A 21,866-nucleotide genomic window follows, 5' to 3' on the forward strand; every position below is an offset into this window, starting at 1 on the left:
GACATCACCAGATGGTCAACACCGAAATCAGATTGATTATATTCTTTGCAGCCAAAGATGGAGAAGCTCTATACAATCCACAAAAACAAGACCAGGAGTTGACTGTGGCTCAGACCATGAACTCTTTATTGCCAAATTCAGACTTAAATTGAAGAAAGTAGGGAAAACCACTAGACCATTCAGGTATGACCTAAATCAAATCCCTTATGATTATACATTGGAAGTGAGAAATAGATTTAAGGGCCTAGATCTGATAGATAGAGTGCCTGATGAACTATGGAATGAGGTTCATGACATTGTACAGGAGACAGGGATCAAGACCATCCCCATGGAAAAGAAATGCAAAAAAGCAAAATGGCTGTCTGTGGAGGCCTTACAAATAGCTGTGAAAGAAGAGAAGTGAAAAGCAAAGGAGAAAAGGAAAGATATAAACATCTGAATGCAGAGTTCCAAAGAATACCAAGAAGAGATAAGAAAGCCTTCTTCAGCAATCAATGCAAAGAAATAGAGGAAAACAACAGAATGGGAAAGACTAGGGATCTCTTCAAGAAAATCACAGATACCAAAGCAACATTTCATGCAGAGATGGGCTCAATAAAGGACAGAAATGGTATGGACCTAACAGAAGCAGAAGATATTAAGAAGAGATGGCAAGAATACACAGAAGAACTGTACAAAAAAGATCTTCAGGACCCATATAATCACGATGGTGTGATCACTGACCTAGAGCCAGACATCCTGGAATGTGAAGTAAAGTGGGCCTCAGAAAGCATCACTACAAACAAAGCTAGTGGAGGTGATGGAATTCCAGTTGAGCTATTCCAAATCCTGAAAGATGATGCTGTGAAAGTGCTGCACTCAATATGCCAGCACATTTGGAAAACTCAGCAGTGGCCACAGGACTGGAAAAGGTCGGTCTTCATTCCAATCCCAAAAAAAGGCAATGCCAAAAGGGCTCAAACTACCGCACAATTGCACTCATCTCACACGCTAATAAAGTAATGCTCAAAATTCTCTAAGCCAGGCTTCAGCAATATATGAACCGTGAACTTCCTGATGTTCAAGCTGGTTTTAGAAAAGGCAGAGGAACAAGAGATCAAATTGCCAACATCCTCTGGATCATGGAAAAAGCAAGAGAGTTCCAGAAAAGCATCTATTTCTGCTTTATTGACTATGTCAAAGCCTTTGACTGTGTGGATCACAATAAACTGTGGAAAATTCTGAAGAGATGGGAATACCAGACCACCTGATCTGCCTCTTGAGAAATTTGTATGCAAGTCAGGAAGCAACAGTTAGACCTGGACATGGAACAACAGACTGGTTCCAAATAGGAAAAGGAGTTTGTCAAGGCTGTGTATTGTCACCCTGTTTATTTAACTTATATGCAGAGTACATCATGAGAATGCTGGACTGGAAGAAACACAAGCTGGAATCAAGATTGCCGGGAGAAATATCAATAACCTCAGATATGCAGATGACACCACCCTTATGGCACAAAGTGAAGAGGAACTCAAAAGCCTCTTGATAAAAGTGAAGGTAGAGAGTGAAAAAGTTGGCTAAAAGCTCAACATTCAGAATACGAAGATCCTGGCATCCGGTCCCATCACTTCATGGGAAATAGATGGGCAAACAGTGGAAACAGTGTCAGACTTTATTTTTCTGGGCTCCAAAATCACTGCAGATGGTGACTGCAGCCATGAAATTAAAAGACGCTTACTCATTGGAAGGAAAGTTATGACCAACCTAGATAGCATATTCAAAAGCAGAGACATTACTTTGCCAGCAAAGTTCCGTCTAGTCAAGGCTATGGTTTTTCCGGTGGTCATGTATGGATGTGAGAGTTGGACTATGAAGAAGACTGAGTGCTGAAGAATTGATGCTTTGGAACTGTGGTGTTGGAGAAGACTCTTGAGAGTCCCTTGGGCTGCAAGGAGATCCAACCAGTCCATTCTGAAGGAGATCAGCCCTGGGATTTCTTTGGAAGGAATGATGCTAAAGCTAAAACTCCAGTACTTTGGCCACCTCATGCGAAGAGTTGACTCATTGGAAAAGACTCTGATGCTAGGAGGGATTGGGGGCAAGAGGAGAAGGGGCCGACAGATGATGAGATGGCTGGATGGCATCACTGACTCGATGGACGTGAGTCTGGGTGAACTCTGGGAGTTGGTGATGGACAGGGAGGCCTGGCGTGCTGCGATTCATGGGGTCGCAAAGAGTCGGACACAACTGAGCGACTGATCTGATCTGATCTGAATCATTCTGTATTTGTCTGTTTTTAGGCACAAGAAGATATTTTGTACTCATCTTGTACTTTCCCTGCCCCAGCTGTGAAAACAGCTATGTTTCCCAGTTTGTTTCAGTTGAAAACGGTACTAAGACAATGTGTGGGCACTGGATAAACTCATTGCTCATTGCAGCTAGCCTGTGCAACAACAGAACTGGGAAATAGGTGATTGTATAGGCATGAACACATTCAGTGTGTGTGTGTGTTGTGTGTGTGAGTGTGAAAAGAGGCAGAAAGGCATATAACAGAAAAATAGGCACAGATAGTGGAAAGAAATCATTAAGGCCAGTAGGTCTTTGAGAAGATTAATAAAGTTGACAGCACACTTTCAATATTAGTCAAGAAACACAGGAAAATACAATACTATAATTAATACCATGTATCAAAATGAAGAAAATCAATATGATCAGACAGAGGCAATATGATAATAGGATAATTTTAAGTACCTTATGCCAATAAATTTGACAGTTTAGATAAAGTAAACAAATTCCTTGAAAAACAGCCTCTACCAAAAATGTAAAAATATTAAAATGTAAGTTAAATGTTATTAGAAAGAAAAACATATTACCTATTTTTAAATGTCTTTATTATTTCTAATCTTGTCAGATAGATTTCCTGATGTTTCTCCAAGTCTTTAAGTGAGAAATAACACTAATGTTGATAAACTCTTCCAGAGAATATCAGCTATAAAAAGACTTCCTAATTCATTTGATGAGACCAGTATTACCTTGCTTCCAAAATCTTCAGCAAACATTATAATAAATGAAATTACAGGCAAATTTACATCATGGACATAAAAGCAAAAAAAATTCTACCTTATATACTAGCAAATTAAATCAATTAGTATATAAAAATGATGATATATCAAAATTTTGTCAATTGACTTAGAGGGCTTAGAGGTATTGAAAGAATTATTCAATGGATATGGCAAAGTACAGAAAATGTTGTATATATGATTCAAAGATTATTTGAAAAAAAATAATTATTGGTTAGTGAAATGGCCAAAATGAAACAGAAGGGTATGGGAGAATGTGTGTTTTTGAGAAACTCAGTGCAAGTCTAGAATGCATCTTAAAGTATAAAAACTATGTGTGAGTGACCCATCAATAGCTCTTTTGTTATATGAACCAGAAGAAAATTGGGGATACAGAAGGGGATGTACAAAAATGTCCAGCATCATTTATGTTAGCAGGCAGCGAGAAACAATCTCAGTCCATCATGGGAAGATGTAAATAAATAAGCTATATACTTTTCATAGTATCTATATAACATTAAAAGTGCAGAATTATTTGTGCACAAAACAAAATGAAGTGATTGTAAAAGCAAGTATGGAAAATAGGATGTATATAAATGTAAAATACATTTACATAAATGTTGAAACAACATGTAGAAAAAATTTATAAATTAAATTATAGTGTTTATGGGATAGAGAGGAAAAGAACTGGAAATTATAGCTGAAAGGGGAGAGAGGCATTGCTGATGATAATATACCATGACTGTAGGGATGGGGTTATCTCAATTCTGCACTGAATTCCACAAATATAATAAGGCAGACAAGGAAATAGTAGTATGTCAACCGGACAAGCATTTTCTAAATACACAAAAATTGAGGAGGAAATATATTTGTCAAGTGGGAATGACATCAGAGAAATGTAGATCATGAAATTAAAATACCAGACACATGTCAATGTCTTCAGTCAGGAGATGTTGAAAATAAGTAGTGCCATTTCTGAATAAGGTTTGTGCAGCCTCAATACTTGGTCCAGTTTCTGTTACAAAATTGTCATGCAATAACTGTTAGCTAAATAAAAATGAAGGAAGGATTGAATATTTCCTATTTTTTGTTAGCCAGTTGATGAGGTGAAGTTTGGTAAAAGCACCACATTTTCATTTTTTTTTAAATTTTATTTTATTTTTAAACTTTACATAATTGTATTAGTTTTGCCAAACATCAAAATGAATCCGCCACAGGTATACATGTGTTCCCCATCCTGAACCCTCCTCCCTCCTCCCTCCCCATACCATCCCTCTGGGTCGTCCCAGTGCTCTAGCCCCAAGCATCCAGCATCGTGCATCGAACCTGTACTGGCAACTCATCTCTTACATGACATTTTACATGTTTCAATGCGATTCTCCCAAATCTTCCCACCCTCTCCCTCTCTCACAGAGTCCATAAGACTGTTCTATACGTCAGTGTCTCCTTTGCTGTCTCGTACACCGGGTTATTGTTACCATCTTTCTAAATTCCATATATATGCGTTAGTATACTGTATTTATGTTTTTCCTTCTGGCTTACTTCACTCTGTATAATAGGCTCCAGTTTCATCCACCTCATTAGAACTGATTCAAACGTATTCTTTTTAATGGCTGAGTAATACTCCATTGTGTATATGTACCACTGCTTTCTTATCCATTCATCTGCTCATGGGCATCTAGGTTGCTTCCATGTCCTGGCTATTATAAACAGTGCTGCGATGAACATTGGGGTATACGTGTCTCTTTCCCTTCTGGTTTCCTCAGTGTGTATGCCCAGCAGTGGGATTGCTGGATCATAAGGCAGTTCTATTTCCAGTTTTTTAAGGAATCTCCACACTGTTCTCCATAGTGGCTGTACTAGTTTGCATTCCCACCAACAGTGTAAGAGGGTTCCCTTTTCTCCACACCCTCTCCAGCATTTATTATTTGTAGACTTTTGGATCGCAGCCATTCTGACTGGTGTGAAATGGTACCTCATAGTGGTTTTGATTTGCATTTCTCTGATAATGAGTGATGTTGAGCATCTTTTCATGTGTTTGTTAGCCATCTGTATGTCTTCTTTGGAGAAATGTCTATTTAGTTCTTTGGCCCATTTTTTGATTGGGTCGTTTATTTTTCTGGAGTTGAGCTGCAAGAGTTGCTTGTATATTTTTGAGATTAGTTGTTTGTCGGTTGTTTCATTTGCTATTATTTTCTCCCATTCTGAAGGCTGTCTTTTCACCTTGCTAATAGTTTCCTTTGATGTGCAGAAGCTTTTAAGCTTAATTAGATCCCATTTGTGTATTTTTGCTTTTATTTCCAATATTCTGGGAGGTGGGTCATAGCGGATCCTGCTGTGATGTATGTCGGAGAGTGTTTTGCCTATGTTCTCCTCTAGGAGTTTTATAGTTTCTGGTCTTACGTTTAGATCTTTAATCCATTTTGAGTTTATTTTTGTGTATGGTGTTAGAAAGTGGTCTAGTTTCATTCTTTTACAAGTGGTTGACCAGATTTCCCAGCACCACTTGTTAAAGAGATTGTCTTTAATCCATTGTATATTCTTGCCTCCTTTGTCAAAGATAAGGTGTCCATATGTGCGTGGATTTATCTCTGGGCTTTCTATTTTGTTCCATTGATCTATATTTCTGTCTTTGTGCCAGTACCATACTGTCTTGATAACTGTGGCTTTGTAGTAGAGCCTGAAGTCAGGTAGGTTGATTCCTCCAGTTCCATTCTTCTTTCTCAAGATCGCTTTGGCTATTCGAGGTTTTTTGTATTTCCATACAAATTGTGAAATTATTTGTTCTAGCTCTGTGAAGAATACTGCTTGATAGGGATTGCATTGAATCTATAAATTGCTTTGGGTAGTATACTCATTTTCACTATATTGATTCTTCCAATCCATGAACATGGTATATTTCTCCATCTATTAGTGTCCTCTTTGATTTCTTTCACCAGTGTTTTATAGTTTTCTATATATAGGTCTTCAGTTTCTTTAGGTAGATATATTCCTAAGTATTTTATTCTTTCCGATGCAATGGTGAATGGAATTGTTTCCTTAATTTCTCTTTCTGTTTTCTCATTATTAGTGTATAGGAATGCAAGCGATTTCTGTGTGTTGATTTTATATCCTGCAACTTTACTATAGTCATTGATTATTTCTAGTAATTTTCTGGTGGAATCTTTAGGGTTTTCTATGTAGAGGATCATGTCATCTGCAAATAGTGAGAGTTTTACTTCTTCTTTTCCAATTTGGATTCCTTTTATTTCTTTTTCTGCTCTGATTGCTGTGGCCAAAACTTCCAAAACTATGTTGAATAGTAATGGTGAAAGTGGGCACCCTTGTCTTGTTCCTGACTTTAGAGGAAATGCTTTCAATTTTTCACCATTGAGGATAATGTTTGCTGTGGGTTTGTCATATATAGCTTTTATTATGTTGAGGTATGTTCCTTCTATTCCTGCTTTCTGGAGAGTTTTTATCATAAATGGATGTTGAATTTTGTCAAAGGCTTTCTCTGCATCTATTGAGATAATCATATGGTTTTTATTTTTCAATTTGTTAATGTGGTGTATTACATTGATTGATTTGCGGATATTGAAGAATCCTTGCATCCCTGGGATAAAGCCCACTTGGTCATGGTGTATGATCTTTTTAATGTGTTGTTGGATTCTGATTGCTAGAATTTTGTTAAGGATTTTTGCATCTATGTTCATCAGTGATATTGGCCTGTAGTTTTCTTTTTTTGTGGGATCTTTGTCAGGTTTTGGTATTAGGGTGATGGTGGCCTCATAGAATGAGTTTGGAAGTTTACCTTCCTCTGCAATTTTCTGGAAGAGTTTGAGCAGGATAGGTGTTAGCTCTTCTCTAAATTTTTGGTAGAATTCAGCTGTGAAGCCGTCTGGACCGGGGCTTTTGTTTGCTGGAAGATTTTTGATTACAGTTTCAATTTCCGTGCTTGTGATGGGTCTGTTAAGATTTTCTATTTCTTCCTGGTCCAGTTTTGGAAAGTTGTACTTTTCTAAGAATTTGTCCATTTCTTCCACGTTGTCCATTTTATTGGCATATAATTGTTGATAGTAGTCTCTTATGATCCTTTGTATTTCTGTGTTGTCTGTTGTGATCTCTCCATTTTCATTTCTAATTTTGTTGATTTGATTTTTCTCCCTTTGTTTCTTGATGAGTCTGGCTAATGTTTTGTCAATTTTATTTATCCTTTCAAAGAACCAGCTTTTGGTTTTGTTGATTTTTGCTATGGTCTCTTTTGTTTATTTTTCATTTATTTCTGCTCTAATTTTTAAGATTTCTTTCCTTCTACTAACCCTGGGGTTCTTCATTTCTTCCTTTTCTAGTTGCTTTAGGTGTAGAGTTAGGTTATTTATTTGACGTTTTTCTTGTTTCTTGAGGTGTGCCTGTATTGCTATGAATTTTCCCCTTAGGACTGCTTTTACTGTGTCCCACAGGTTTTGGGTTGTTGTGTTTTCATTTTCATTCGTTTCTATGCAAATTTTGATTTCTTTTTTGATTTCTTCTGTGATTTGTTGGTTATTCAGCAGCGTGTTGTTCAGCCTCCATATGTTGGAATTTTTAATAGTTTTTCTCCTGTAATTGAGATCTAATCTTACTGCATTGTGGTCAGAAAAAATGCTTGGAATGATTTCTATTTTTTTGAATTTACCAAGGCTAGCTTTATGGCCCAGGATGTGATCTATTTTGGAGAAGGTTCCATGTGCGCTTGAGAAAAAGGTGAAATTCATTGTTTTGGGATGAAATGTCCTATAGATATCAATTAGGTCTAACTGGTCTATTGTATCATTTAAAGTTTGTGTTTCCTTGTTAATTTTCTGTTTAGTTGATCTATCCATAGGTGTAAGTGGGGTATTAAAGTCTCCCACTATTATTGTGTTATTATTAATTTCTCCTTTCATACTTGTTAGGATTTGTCTTACGTACTGTGGTGCTCCCGTGTTGGGTGCATATATATTTATAATTGTTATATCTTCTTCTTGGATTGATCCTTTGATCATTATGTAGTGACCTTCTTTGTCTCTTTTCACAGCCTTTGTGTTAAATTCTATTTTATCTGATATGAGTATTGCTACTCCTGCTTTCTTTTGGTCCCTATTTGCATGGAAAATCTTTTTCCAGCCCTTCACTTTCAGTCTGTATGTGTCCCCTGTTTTGAGGTGGGTCTCTTGTAGACAACATATGTAGGGGTCTTGTTTTTGTATCCATTCAGCCAGTCTTTGTCTTTTGGTTGGGACATTCAACCCATTTATGTTTAAGGTAATTACTGATAAGTATGATCCCGTTGCCATTTACTTTATTGTTTTGGGTTTGAGTTTATACACCGTTTTTGTGTTTCCTGTCTAGAGAATATCCTTTAGTATTTGTTGGAGAGCTGGTTTGGTGATGCAGAATTCTCTCAGCTTTTGCTTGTCTGAAAAGCTTTTGATTTCTCCTTCATACTTGAATGAGATCCTTGCTGGGTACAATAATCTGGGCTGTAGGTTATTTTCTTTCATCATTTTAAGTATGTCTTGCCATTCCCTCCTGGCTTGAAGAGTTTCTATTGAAAGATCAGCTGTTATCCTTATGGGAATTCCCTTGTGTGTTATTTGTTGTTTTTCCCTTGCTGCTTTTAATATTTGTTCTTTGTGTTTGATCTTTGTTAATTTGATTAACATGTGTCTTGGGGTGCTTCGCCTTGGGTTTATCCTGTTTGGGACTCTCTGGGTTTCTTGGACTTGGGTGATTATTTCCTTCCCCATTTTAGGGAAGTTTTCCACTATTATCTCCTCAAGTATTTTCTCATGGTCTTTCTTTTTGTCTTCTTCTTCTGGAACCCCTATGATTTGAATGTTGTAGCGTTTAATATTGTCCTGGAGGTCTCTGAGATTGTCCTCATTTCTTTTAATTCGTTTTTCTTTTATCCTCTCTGATTCATTTATTTCTACCATTCTATCTTCTAATTCACTAATCCTATCTTCTGCCTCTGTTATTCTACTATTTGTTGCCTCCAGAGTGTTTTTAATTTCATTTATTGCATTATTCATTATATATTGACTCTTTTTTATTTCTTCTAGGTCCTTGTTAAACCTTTCTTGCATCTTCTCAATCCTTGTCTCCAGGCTATTTATCTGTGATTCCATTTTAGTTTCAAGATTTTGGATCAATTTCACTATCATTATTCGGAATTCTTTATCAGGTAGATTCCCTATCTCTTCCTCTTTTGTTTGGTTTGGTGGGCATTTATCCTGTTCCTTTATCTGCTGAGTATTCCTCTGTCTCTTCATCTTGTTTAAATTGCTGAGTTTGGGGTGTCCTTTCTGTATTCTGGCAGTTTGTGGAGTTCTCTTTATTGTGGCGTTTCCTCACTGTGTGTGAGTTTGTACAGGTGGCTTGTCCAGGTTTCCTGGTTAGGGAAGCTTGTGTCGGTGTTCTGGTGGGTGGAGCTGTATTTCTTCTCTCTGGAGTGCAATGAAATGTCCAGTAATGAGTTATGAGATGTCTATAGTTTTTGGGTGACTTTGGGCAGCCTGTATCTTGAAGCTCAGGGCTGTGTTCCTTTGTTGCTGGAGAATTTGCTTGGTATGTCTTGCCCTGGAACTTATTGGCCCTTGTGCGGTGCTTGGTTTCAGTGTCGGTATGGAGGCATTTGATGAGCTCCTGTCAATTAATGTTCCTTGGAGTCAGGAGTTCCCTGGAGTCAGGGTTTGGACTTAAGTCTCCTGTTTCCGGTTATCGGTCTTATTTTTACAGTAGTTTCAAAACTTCTCCTTCTATACAGCACCACTGGTAAAACATCTACATTAAAGATGAAAAATTTCTCTATGGTGAGGGTCACTCAGAGAGGTTCACAGGGTCACATGGAGAAGAGAAGAGGGAGGAGGGAGTTAGAGGTGACCCAAATGAGATGAGGTGAATCAAGAGTGGAGAGAGTGGGCTAGCCCGTGGTCACTTCCTTATGTGCACTCCACAACTGGACCACTCAGAGATGTTCATGGAGTTATACAGAGAAGAGAAGAAGGAGGAAGGTGACAGAGGTGGCCAGAAGGATAAAAAGGGGGAATGGAAAGGAGGGAGACAGATCCAGCCAGTAATCAGTTCCCTAAGTGTTCTCCACCGTCTGGAACACACAGAAATTCACAGAGTTGGGTAGAGTAGAGAGGGGTTAGCGAGGAGACACAGGCGACCTGGTGGAGAAAAAGGAGAGTCCAAAGGGAGAGAGAGCAGTCAAGCCAGTAATCTCGCTCCCTAGTGAAAAATGGGTCCTGAAGATTGGGTCCTTAAAGGTACAAAATTGGTAACAAATACATAAAAGCAAAAATTAAAAATCTAGAGTAGAGTTTGGAATTTCAAAAATACGATGTTAAAGAAAAGAAGAAGGAAAAGAAAGAGAGAAAAAAACGAACAAACAAAAACAAACAAGGTCGCGAAAATTATAAAGAAAGTACAGGTACAAAATTGATAACTAATACCAGAAAGCAAAAATTAAAAATCTAGAGTAGAGTTTGGAATTTCAAAAATACAATGTTAAAAAAAAAAGAAGAAGAAGAAGAAAAATAAAGAGAGAAAACAAACAAACAAATACAAACAATGTCACAAAAATTATAAAGAAAATACAGGTACAAAATTGATATCAAATACCAAAAAGCATAAATTAAAAATCTAGAGTAGACTTTGGAATTTCAGATATACAATGTTATATAAAAGAAGAAGAGAAAGAAACAGAGAAGAAGAAAAGAAGAAAAGAAAAAAAAAAGTTACAGAAATTATATAAAAAAAAACTATAGGTACAAAATTAATAACATATACCAAAAAGCGAAAATTAAAAATCTAGAGTAGAGTTTGGAATTTCAAAAATACAATGTTAAAGAAAAGAAGAAAAAAACAAAAGCAAAAAAACAACAAACAAAAAAAACAAGGTCAAAAAATTATAAAATATATATATACGAAGTTTGCTGAAGAAGAAAAAAATAGGGTCTTTTTTTTTTTTTTGCAAAGTAATAGGTTATAAAAGTGAAAATTAAAGGAACAATAGAGGACTTAAAAAAATTTTTTTAATTAAAAAAAAAAGAAAGAATGATCGTAAAAATAATAAAAATATATCTAGGACTTTTTTTGTGGGTGTTGTGGGTTCAGTTCATTTTTGGCTAGTTCCTTGGTCAGACTTATATTTCTCAAGATCTATAGGCCCCTTCCTATGTAGTCCGTAGTAACCACAGGGTTTTGATCTATTGCCTGTAGCTTCCAAGGCGTTTCTCTCTGTTATATCTTCTTCTGTTTGCTAGTCTCTTCAGTATCTGGTTTCCGCCCTGACACAAAGGGCACGGTGGAGGACACTTTTTTTTTTTTTTTTTTTAGGCTTACTTGTTCAGTTGCGCTGTGGGGAGGGAGGGAGGGATGCTGCAAACAAATAACACTGGCGTGGGCTCGCAGTGTCTCAGCCACCCTGGGTCTGCCCCCGCTCACGGCGCGTGTAGCCTCCCTGTCCACACTGCTCGGACTCTAGGTTGTTCCGCCGGGAACAATCCGAGGCCGGCCCTGGGCTGCATGCACCTCCCAGGTCCAAGCCGCTCAGGTTCAGGCACTCGGGTAGTCCTCAGAGGCGCAGACTCAGTTGGGCCTGCGTTTTGTGCTCTTCCCAGGTCCGAGCAGCTCAGGTGATGAGGTGTTTGGCGAGCGCCAATGCTGCGACTTATCGCCTCCCCGCCACTCGGTTATCTGGGTGTAAAACCGGTGCACCTTCTCAGGCAGATGTTGACCGTCCAGACCCCCAAGAAGTTTTAGTTAGCAAAGAAGCCTGCTTACAGTTTTATAGATAATGTCTCTCTGGGGCTGCGATTGCCCCCTTCCGGCTCTGGCTGCCTGTCACCGGAGGGGGAAGGTCTGCAGCCGGCTATCTCTGTTCAGTCCTTTGTTCCGTGCGCGGGCCTGGCGGTCTTAGGTTAGGGCTGGCTTTTCGCGTGGTAGATATTCCCACAGTCTGGTTTGCTAGCCCAAATTATTTCGCTCAGACAGCGCTCAGGGTATTCAGGCCAGATTCTTACTCTCAGCGATGCAGCCCACGCCGTGCCTCCCTGCCCAGCCCCCGCTTGCTAATGGTGGATGCAGGCGTCTGTGCTGCTTCTCTGCTGGGGGAGTTACTGTAGGGCTCGCAATCTGCGAGTTTTAATTGTTTATTTATTTTTTCTCCCTGTTATGTTGCCCTCTGTGCTTCCAAAGCTCGGCACAGATTCGGCAGTGAGAAGGTTTCCTGGTGTTTGGAAACTTCTCTCTTTTTAAGATTCCCTTCCCGGGACGGAACTCCGTCCCTCCCTCTTTTGTCTCTTTTTTTTTGTCTTTAATATTTTTTCCTACCTCCTTTCGAAGAGTTGGGTTGCTTTTCTGGGTGCCTGATGTCCTCTGCCGGCATTCAGAAGTTGTTTTGTGGAATTTACTCGATGTTTAAATGCTCTTTTGAAAAAAAAAAATAATAAATAAATGCTCTTTTGATGAATTTGTGGGGGAGAAAGTGTTCTCCCCGTCCTACTCCTCCGCCATCTTGGCTCCTCCCCCAGCACCACATTTTCAGATCTTCTTTACTGTTAAAAGTAAACTGTTGCTTGAGGGAAAAAATGGGAAAAGTAAAGGAAGATGCCATCTGGCTACAAACACCCTTCTGTTCTAACTGCAGGTCTTGTGCTTATTACCTATGGGTATAAAACAAAATGCCAAAGTGCTGCTTGAAACCAATCCAAAATTAAATAGCGCTGTATCGTAGCTTCTGGATGTGAAAGATATCATCTCTAGATTGTAACTGTAGGAGTTCAGTCTCAGGCTGACAGTTAATATTTTTCCTTTATTACCTGACTCTGGACATAAGACTATCAGTGAATAAAGACTGAGAGGAAACCAGCATGGTATGAAAAGTCTCATATATTTTAAATTGTCTTTATAGAACCTGTCTGCACTCAGGGTACAGAATGTCACCTATCAATCACACTGCTGTTTTCAGATGTCTTTAGTCCTATGGAAGTAGCAAGGTAATAAAGAATGTTTTTGCATTTAGACTCCCAATTAGGAACACTCTATCACAGTCTCTCCTTTATCCAGAGTGTCACCTTGAAAGTAGCCTTAAAAATAACATGCAAAATTATTATCCACATGTTCAGTAGTTTCCAAACATCTTTGATTTGCTACACTGTTTCAATCTTTTAAGCAAATCTGTCAAGCAGACTGGATATACATGACTATTAAATTGTAAATTAATTAAGTTAAATCTCAGATTAAGTGGCTTTACCAAGATCTTTAAATAGTGGACCTAGAGAGTCAGAAAACATGGATTTAAGTTGAATAAATATGGCAATTTTCACTGAAGAATAAAATAAGTGGTTCCATCTGGTTTGTGAAATTTACCTCACAAATAAAAAGAATCAGTCTAGCTACTTAACTGGCAAAATTAGCAATCAAATTACGAGTTTATTTGGAATCAAGAATAAAGAGAATAATAGGCTGAGTTTTTTAGTGCAAATAAAAATTTTGTCCTTTTTTTTACTGCTGATCAAATAAATAAATCATCTTGAATTCCTGACGTGGTTATAGTAAAACATCTGCTTGTAGCTTATAAACCAACAAAGCACAAAATTAATGGGTAAAATATGCAATAAAGGTTTTAAAAATTGACATCAGAAGTTAGATCTAATAATAACATATTTGGATTCAAGAACAGTGTTGGGACAAATGCCTTATTTGTAGCACTGGAATGTAAGCCTGCCAAATTAAATATGAAATACACTTATAATTTTTGAAAATATTCAGCAAATACATTTGTTATCAAAGCTTTACTGCAGAAAATTGCTTGGGAATAAATCCAGAGGTTTGCATTTCAATTATGTCAACTATTGAGAGAATTAAATTTTTCCATTTGAATATGACTTTGTATACATTTAGTTGTTTCAATAACAAAATATTCAAACATATAAGTGTTAAGAATTGCTCAGGAAATAAAAGTTGTATGAGAACTTAATGTTTTACCTTCAGAAGTTCACGTCAAATGTTTTATAGGAAATTTTAAAATCAATCAAAGTAATATTTTATATTCTATATATATTGTTTTGGATACATAAATTATGTGTATATGTGTGTACAGATTTGTTTATTTAACAATGATGCTTAGGAATTCAATACTGCACAGACACTATAATATCATGTTTTACTCATTCAGTTTATGTTTTGTCTTCTCTGATTGATTCCTATAATATATTTATGTCTTTTAAGTGTATATGATAGCATACTATATGTATTTGAATACTAGTGTGTCAGAAGATCATTTTCCTAAAAATAAGATCTTATTATTCTTAATTTGCAAGACTCACTAATTTTTGTTATATTTTACCCCATTTTCCTTAGAAAATAATCTTACTGTGTTTACATGTGAATGGCAGCATTATGGGGATTATTTTATTTTTTTTCCCCTCAGTTTTATTTATTTTTACTTTACAATATTGTATTGGTTTTGCCATACATTGACATGAATCTGCCATGGGTGTACATGTGTTCCCCATCCTGAAGCCCCCTTCCACCTCCCTCCCCATCCCATCCCCCTGGGTCATCCCAGTGCACCAGCCCCAAGCATCCTGTATCATGCCTCGAACCTGGACTGGCGATTCGTTTCACATGTGATAATTTACATGTTTCAATGCCATTCTCCCATATCATCCCACCCTTGCCCTCTCCCACAGAGTCCAAAAGACTGTTCTATACATCTGTGTCTCTTTTGCTGTCTTGCATACAGGGAATTATTTTCTTTTTAATACTTTTCTACCTTTTCCCATATTTTGTGCAATAAAATATATTACTTTCCTAATAAAAATGTAAGATTATCATTTAATAACATTAATTCCAGATTATTTTCTTAAAATCAACACTGTCTAGTGAGTCATTCAACAAACATTTATTGTCTTCCTTTTCCTAGGAGCTATGTGAGCCACTAATATTACAGGCTTGATTTATTCTTTATTGTGGGAACAAATATATAAAAGGTCATTAAATTACAGTGAGAAAGATGCACTTTTGTAAGAAAATATAAAATGCTGTTCTGCCTAAAATTAAAGAAAAGACTTAGGGTCTAAGCCTGAAAGCAGGTATTTAGGTTGGTGAAAAATTAATTGCAGTTTCAGACCATGAATTTTAAATCACTATAATTAGGCTCAAATATATCTTTATTAATCAGAATAGGAGCCATTATAATCAACACTTTTTTGCCAACAAAAAATGGGTTTATTTATTTCTGTAACATAAAAATCCGTGAACACTTGGAAAGCATTTTATGTCTCCTGCTGCTTGGGGAAGCATTTTCCCTGCAAAAAGTTGTCCTCGAGATGCTTGAAGAAATGGTAGTTGGTTGGTTAGAGGTCAGGTGGTTATGGTGGATGAGGCAAACCTTCACACCCCAATTTGTTCAACTTTTGAAGCACTGGTTGTGCACTTAGGACCGGTTGTGCAGTCAGGACTATCATGGAGAAGAATTGGGCCTTTTCTGTTGACCAATGCCATCGAAAGAATTAGGGTTGGGGTAGGGGTAGGGATCGGGTTAGGGTTAGTTTTTGCAGTTTTTGGTGCAGCTCATCAATTTGCTGAGCATACTTCTCAGATGTAATGTTTTCTCTGGGATTCAGTATACTGTAGTGGATTAGACTGGCAGCAGACTACCAGTGACCATGACCTTTTTTTCATGCAAGTTTGGCTTTGGTAAGTGTTTTAGAGCTTCTTCTCTGTCCAGCCCCTGAGCTAGTCATTACTGGTTGTCATATAAAATCCACTTTCCATCACACGTCACAATACAATCGAGAAATCGTGCATAGAATAAGAGAAGACAACGTTTCAAAACAATGATGTTTTTGATTTGCAGTCAGCTCATGCTGGTGCTGCTGCTGCTAAGTCGCTTCAGTCGTGTCCGACTCCGTGTGAGCCCTAGACAGCAGCCCACTAGGCTCCCCCATCCCTGGGATTCTCCAGGCAAGAACACTGGAGTGGGTTGCCATTTCCTTCTCCAGTGCAGGAAAGGGAAAAGTGAAAGTGAGGTCATTCAGTCGTGTCCGACTCTGTGCAACCCCATGGACTGCAGCCCACCAGGCTCCTCTGTCCATGGGATTTTCCAGGCAAGAATATAGAGCTCATTACCCATAAAAATTACAAAACATACTAAAGTGTGCTTAGCTTCTTACCTTTTGTATACTCTTAATTTATCTTCTAATTCAAATAGCTTATTTTATTTCCCTTTAGCTGTATAACTCCCATGTTCCATAATGCTTAGTGCTGAGATAATTTGACATATACATATTTTTTTAAAAATTTATGCAAAATAAATGATATAACTCTATGACTTAAAATAGTCAATATATTCATTTGACCAGTTTTCTTAATCATCTAATCAAAAATACTTATTTTGATACTTATTTTGTTTTAATAGACTTTACGTTTTAGAGCACTTTTAGTTTCACAGCAAAATTGAGCAGGAAGTCCAGAGACTTACCATGTATCCTGGGTCCATGCATGCTCCCCCGTTTTCAACATCCCTCACCAGAGTGGTACATTTGTTACAATCGATGAAATTGCACTGACACATCATTATCACCCAAAGCCCATCGTTTGCATTTATTGTTGCTCAGTCACAAAATCATGTCCCACTCTTTGCAACCCCATAGGCTATAGGACATCAGGCTCCTCTGTCTTCTACTGTCTCCCAGACCTTGCTCAAATTCATGTTCACCAAGTCGGTGATGCTTATCTTGTCCTCTGCCACCCTCTTCTTTGCCTCCAGTCTTTCCCAGCATCAGGGTCTTTTCCAGTGAGTCAACTCTTTGCATCAGGTGGCCAAAACATTGGAGCTTTAGCTTTAGCAACAGTCCTTTCAATGAATATTCAGGGTTGATTTCCTTTAGGATTGACTGGTTTGATCTCCTTGCAGTCCAAGGGAGTCTTCTCAAGAGTCTTCTCCAATACCAAATTCCAATGCATCATTTCTTTGACATTCAATCTTCTTTATGGATATTTTATATTGGGTTCACTTTCAATGTTGTACAAACTATAGATTTGGAAAAAATTGTGGTGACATACATCCAACATTATGGGGCTTCCCTGTTGGCTCAGACATTAAATAATATGCCTGCAATGCAGGAGACCCAGGTTCAATCCCTGGGTTGGGAAGATCTCTTGAAGAAGGAAACTGCATCCCACTCCAGTATTCTTGCCTGGAGAATTCCATGGACAGAGAAGCCTGGCAGGCTACAGTCCATGGAGTCGCAAAGAGTTGGACACGACTGAGTGACTAACACCAGTGGCTCAGTAGTAAAGAATCTGCCTGCCAACACAGGAGATGCGAGTTCAATCCCTGGGCGGATAAGATCCCTGGACAAGGAATTGACAACCCACTCCAGTATTCCTCCATGGGAAATTACATGGACAGATGTTCCTGGTGGGCTTCAGTCCATGATATCACAAAAGAGACAAGACTTAGTGACTAAACAACAGCAACAACCATCACTATAGTATCATTCAAAGTAGTTTCATAGCCCTAAAATGTCTCTGTGCTTTTCCTATTCATTTTCTCCCCCGCCCAACCCTTTGCAAACACAACTTAACTGCCTCTTTAATTTTGTCTTTCCCAGAATGCCATGTAACCTGAATTATATAGTATGTAGCTTTTTCAGATAGGTCTCTTACACTTAGTAACATACATTTCAGCTCCCCTCATGCCTTTTCAGAGAGGGCAATGGCACCCCACTCCGGTACTCTTGCCTGGAAAATCCCATGGACAGAGGAGCCTGGTGGGCTGCAGTCCATGGGGTCCTGAGAGTCGGACACGACTGAGTGACTTCACTTTCACTTTTCCTTTTCATGCATTGGAGAAGGAAATGGCAACCCACTCCAGTGTTCTTGCCTGGAGAATCCCAGGGACGGGGGAGCCTGGTGGGCTGCCATCTATGGGGTCGTACAGAGTCGGACATGAATGAAGCAACTTAGCAGCAGAAGCATGCCTTTTGATGGCTTAATAGTTCACTTCTTTTTATTGCTGAATAATATTCCATTGGATGTACCACAGTTTTTAAAAATCATTCACCTATTGGAGGACATCTCGGTTGCTTCCAAGGTTTCAGTTTAATTTTTCAGGAGTTTTAGGTGTACAGAAGAGTAAGCACTAACTACAGTTTCCATGTATCCCCTCTCTGCCTACCCTTGTATTCTTTATTATTAAAATTTTATATTAGTGATACATTTGAAACAATTGGTGAGTCAGTAATGTTCCATTGTTAACTAAAGTTCATAGTTTACATTGTTTCACTCTTTGTGCTGTGTGTTCTATGAGTATTGACAAATTTATAAAATGTATCCACCATTTATGGTATCAAACAGAATAGCCTGTTGTTGTTTATTTAGTAACTTAGTGGCTAAGTCGAGTCACTCTTTTACAACCCCATGGACTGTAGCCCCCCAGGCTCCTCCGACCATGGGATTCCCCAGGCAAGAATATTAGAGTGGGTTGCCATTTCCTTCTTCAAGGGATCTCCCCAACCCAGGATCAAACCCTGAATTTTGTCTCCTCCATTGGCAGGCAGGTTTTTACTGCTGAGCCCCCTGGGAAGCCAGAGAATAGTTTCCTACCCTAAAAATCTCCTGTTCCATCTATTCAGTCATTCCTCTCTTCCCTGAACTCCTGGAAACTATTGATCTTTTCCCTGTCTCCATAATTTTACCTTTTACCTGATTCATAGTTGGAATCATACAGCGTGTAATCTTTTCAGGTTCACTTATTGCTCTAATGGAATTTTTGTGTTATTATTCAATAATATTTAAGATAAAAGATACTTAAAAAGTATATTTTAAAAAGTTTCCCAGATACTTTAATATACATGAGAAAAATATACCTAGACTGTATACTCATACATATATTTATTTTAAATGGTTAAGCATATTTTTGAAGTGTTTTCAAAAAGCAAATAAGAAACCTTGCTAGATAATACCAGTGAAACCAAATAAAAGCCAAATGAAAACAATATAAGTCAAATGAAGCCATAATATTGATAGTAAAAGATAAAGATGAGCGAGGAATAAAATTATCATTTGAAGAATAGCAGTACTGTTCTGCCCAACCCTAAAATCAGATCCTGGCAAGTTAAAGTAAGAAAGGACCTAGGAGCCTGTCTACCTCTAGTTGCTAATAAGTCAAAGAACTTGAGATGCAGAAAGATTTGATAAAGTCATACCATCAGACCGTAGTAGTTTGGTGTCAAATTCAGGTTCCTGAGGTTGCAATATTTTGTTTCTACTGAAGCCAGTATTATTAAACTTTGGAATACTACTAGGTTAGCCTAGGCTGCTCTGGTATCTTTTTCTCTGATATAAGCTGTAAGTCTTAATGTTCTTACTTTGTATCTTAATATCTATCTACTTAATATCTTCTTTTTCTATTACTGATTTGAAGATTTATTTTATTTTTTATTTTTAGAAGAGTTACTACACTGTGCCAAGTATGACTTTATTTGTATTTTTCCTTGATTGAATTTTATAGACTTTCTTAGATATTTGCTTGGTAAATTCATTATCCATATTCTCAGTTAAAATATATTTGATATTTGCCTCATGGTCCACTTTTTTGTTTTGCTCTTTTCTGTACCTCTCATTCCTTTTTTTTCTTTTTTTTCACTTCAATCTCCATATTTGCTAATGACCTCTTCTCACTTCATTGGTTCTCTCTCCAGCTATTTCCAATGCCCTGCTCATCATCAAGTTTTTAATATAAATTATTGAATTGTTCAGTTCTGGAATATCCACTTGGTGTTTTTGTCGGTTTCTCTGATAGCATTTTTATCAGTTCATATATTTTCTTAATGTATGAGTCATAATTATTTTTGATCTGTATCTGCAGTCTAGAACCATTGAGTCACTTCTTGCCTGTTTTTCTTTTCTGTTTTTTTTTTCTTTTGGTACTAATTATTGGTATAATTGGTAATTTGAGGTCAATTTCAGACGTGGTGTCTGAAAAGTTATAGAGGCTGTAGACAATGTTGTCTTTGTCTAGAAAAGATATACCCTAAGCCCCTTCACTCAATAAAATCGAGGTAGAAGATTACTTGATAATAAAGTTTGTGTGGTCTGAGTCTCCTCTGACTATGGTTTATGACCTCCGTAAGGTAAAACCCTCCATGGCTCCCAAATGAACTTTTCAGTGTTTTTCTAGTCCCCTTCGTGCTTTTGTTCTCCAACATTATTCAGCTGCTAAGAGTTTCCATTAAATTCTCAAATGTTTTTAGTTTAGCCTTTCATCCTCATCCTGAGTGGCCTAATAGCAAATGACTTGAAGAAAACCCTGCACAGAGTCCAAGTTTCACTGTTTTTCACCTACCCTTTCTCTGTTAGTGCATTAGTCCCTCAAGATCTAGCTGCTTTGACAAGCCTGGAATTTCATTTTTGTCTCCTCAGGACGGTGAGATTGCAGGCAGCGATGCTGTCCTCTCTATAACTTATTGGTTCTCTTCTAGCTTTTTAACCTCAGCCTCTTGAGCTGTTTAAGTTGGCAAGTGCGTCAGAAGGAAAATAAGTAAACAAGAAGCTAAGCTACAAGTACCTTTTCTTTCAGCATCTTGGCCCTGCAAGTCTATCTTGAAATATGTTACCTCTCTTCACAGTGAATAGGATTGCTGTGATATTGAAACACAAAGAAAAACAAAACAATAAGAGCTGGTGAGGATGTAGAGAAATTGGAACCCATGTGCACTACTGATAGGGATGTAAAATGGAGCTATCATTCTGAAAAATAGTATAAGGTAACAGGAAATTAAATATAGAATTTTAAAAGTAAAATAATCTATTATTGGTCCCAGTAAATCCACTTCCGCATATTTATGCCACAAAATTGAAAGCTTAATCTCACAAAGATATTTGTACATGCATGTTTATATTCATAATTGTCAAACTATGGAAGCAACCTAAGTGTACATCCAAGGATGAATGGATTAAAGAAAAGATGTGGCATATACATACAATGAAATATTATTTAGACTGAAAAAAGGAAGAAATTCTGAGGTTAATTCTAACAACAATAGTTAATTTCACTTGATCTTAGCCAAAAGGCCAAGAAGCAATAACAAAGGTTCATTTCAAAGACATTATTCTAAGTGAAATAAGAGAGAGGCAGAATGACAAATTTTGTATGATTATACACACATTTAGCACTTAGAGTTGTAAAGTTTAAAGATGTAAAGCACTGAGAGAAATAAGTAGAATAGTGGCTTCCAGAAACCGGGGGAGTGCTTATTGGGAAATTATTTAATAGGTACAGAGTTGACGTTCAGTTCAGTTCAGTTGCTCAGTCGTGTCTGACTCTTTGCGACCCCATGAACCACAGCACACCAGGCATCCCTGTCCATCACCAATCCCAGAGTCCACCCAAACCCATATCCATTGAGTTGGTGATGCAATTCCAACCACAGTTCAAAAGCATCAATTCTTCGGCGCTCAGCCCTCTCTATAGTCCAACTCTCATATCCATACATGACCACTGGAAAAACCATAGCCTTGACAAGACAAACCTTTGTTGACATTAATTATAATATTACATTAAATATTTTCTAATAATTAATAAAATCATTTCTAATAATAATTTTATTAAATAAAAGATAATTATAGTTATAATCTATAGTAGGAGAGCTTGGATTTGAAATGTGACTACTATTTACTAACTGTTGACTTTGGCATATTCTTTATCTAAACCTAAATCATTTTCTATAAGAATCAGAAAACAATAGTTTTCCCTACATGGATGTCATAGTAATTTAACAAGATAATATGTAAATGCATAGTTCC

The sequence above is a fragment of the Bos taurus genome, chromosome 27, assembly GCF_002263795.3.
Source record: "Bos taurus isolate L1 Dominette 01449 registration number 42190680 breed Hereford chromosome 27, ARS-UCD2.0, whole genome shotgun sequence".
NCBI lineage: Eukaryota > Metazoa > Chordata > Mammalia > Artiodactyla > Bovidae > Bos > Bos taurus.